Genomic DNA, 2,616 nt, shown 5'->3' with positions numbered 1-2,616 from the left:
AACACACACACACACACACACACACACACACACACACACACACACACACACACCTAACAATTTGTCATCATCACATTTAACACATCAATACATCAATACAGGCAATCAACACGCCCTTGCTTGTCGCCACTGTGCAGCAGCGCCCTGTCTTTGAGTTACGGTTTTCGTGTCTTGCTCAAGGACACCACCGGCGTCTGTCTGTGGTGTAGCGGTTAATACGGGGTGCCCATGACGGCTGCATCAGGCCGATTGCCCGACTCGGTCGCCTGAAACTGAAAACAAACACCTGTGTCTTTCAGGCGACCGAGTCGGGCGGTCGGCCCGATCCGCCTATCCCATCTGTAGTGGGCACCCCGTATTAGGCGCTTCGTTGTCGCACGTTGAAGACCTGCATTCGATTCCCACGTAAGGCAGATTCTCATCGAGTTTATGGATCTTTCTGTCAGGGACGCTGTATTCCTCTCAGCCCAGACTGGCCCTGACAGACAGGGTCGAAGCCCGCCTCCTTAGTAATATGATTTAAATTGTGTCGATTTTTATATGTTTAAAAACTATAGTTGGAGACGCACCAAGACGAACAAACATCCCTACACATGATACGAACCCAAGTCAGAATGTAAACAAAGTGAATTCTTTTTACGGTCGTTTGGATAACCACGACGTCTCCGACCAGCTGACAACTCAAAAAGGTGATTCAAAATGACCGCACAGACGACAACAACACAGACTAAGACAAGAGCAATGAAATTTGTGTGGTTAATAATGAGGTTAAGATCATGTTTAATCGTCTGAAATCTCACAAAGCGAGTGGACGAGATGGAGTAAAAAGTAAAAAGTTCTACTCAGTTATCTCCCTTTTATACTGATATTTTCAATATATTATATATTTGAAAGAACGAATAATACCACTCTCGTGGAAATGCTCTGAAATAATTCCTGTCCCAAAGAAACGATCAATACAGAATTAGAATGATCTAAGACTCGTGGCTTTAACATCAGTCCTTATAAAATGTTTAGAAAAACTGGTTCTGAAAGAACTGAGGAAATCAACAGAAGACATACAGGATAACATGCACTTTGCCTATCGTGCCAAGAAGGGCGTAGAGGATGCCATTCTCGAGTTCTTAGATAACATCTACAACCCCATATAATGGTTTCAAAATTAATTAACCTGAACATAAACAAGAACAATATAGCTTGGATTCTTGAGTTCTTAACCAATCGACCTCGATATGTTAAATTAAATGGTGTAAAATCCGACCTAATATTCACTAACACCGGTGCGCCCCAAGGTTGTGTAATATCCCCTGTCCTGTTTACGCTCTGCACCAACGACTGTACTTTTGATAACAAAAACATCAAACTAATAAAATGTGCGGATGATTCCACTCTAGAAGGCCTTATAACAACAAATGAGAATGAATACAGGGACGCTGTAAATGTATTTACAAAATGTTGTGATAACCGCTTCCTTTTACTAAATGTAAAAAGGACAAAGGAATTAATAATAGACTTTAGAGTTTAAAAAAAGATCAATTTCAACCGCTATTTATTAAAGACAAGGAGGTGGTAAGTTGGTGTAACAATTGATAATAAACTTGACTGGCATCCCCACGTTGTTCTTGGGCATAAAAAAGTAAATTAAAGACTATCCCTTTTAAGGAAATTAAGAAGTTTCCGTGTTGATAATAATATTATGTCCCTTTTATACCATTCTATAATTAAAAGCGTGCTATTATTTTGTATTTACTGCTGGGCTGGGGATTGAAGGGTGAAAGATAAAGAAAAATAAAGAAAGCCAGCAAGATCTCAGGATATGATTTTACTAGAATTGATGAAATGTAGAACACCACAAGTATAAAAAAGATAAAAAGCATTATAAACGACCCATCACACCCCCTTTCCACACAAATTGTCAGATCACGCAGGGCAGAAAAGTATCTCTAAAAACAACGAAAGAAAGATATAAAAGAAGAGGTTTTTTTAAAAAACCATCTAGCAAAAAACTATTGTCAGAATAAGCATAGATGTGTGTTGCTCTTTAGAGTATGTATCTATATAACTCCAAAGGTCTTGTAATTAAATTCCTGCATGTGGGTGAATGATGCTTCTGATGTGACATGTACATTTTGTCAGCTTTATTTCTCTTTTCATATTGAATTTTAATGAGAGTAATATATAATTTAAATATTTTATGTATACCTGTATGTCTCTTTATGGTCCTGTACAGCCAAGAAAAATTTCCATCTGGGATAATAAAGTATTATCTTATCTTATATTCTTTCTCTTTTTTTTTGGGGGGGGGGGGGGGATAAGAAACATCTATCTCAAAGGAATGACGCATCTCAATGACCATCCACTAACCCCTAGTCCCCGACATAACGATATGCTTGACATTATAATGAGCCTGAACCTACTCTCCTCTCACGACCTTGTATTCAAGTGGGTTCCGGGAGGTACCCGTGCCTGGTGGACTTTTCTCAATGACGGGTTTTATTTGTACCTTTCTCCCTCTGGTTGTGTGTGTTTTAACGTCGGCATCCTTATTGTTAACTCAAGTACATGTACATGGTTTTTGCGTTGATATATATATACACACACACACATATATATATA

Source organism: Aplysia californica, unplaced genomic scaffold, assembly GCF_000002075.1.
Source record: "Aplysia californica isolate F4 #8 unplaced genomic scaffold, AplCal3.0 scaffold00373, whole genome shotgun sequence".
NCBI lineage: Eukaryota > Metazoa > Mollusca > Gastropoda > Aplysiida > Aplysiidae > Aplysia > Aplysia californica.
Note: the sequence above shows the minus strand (reverse complement) of the source record.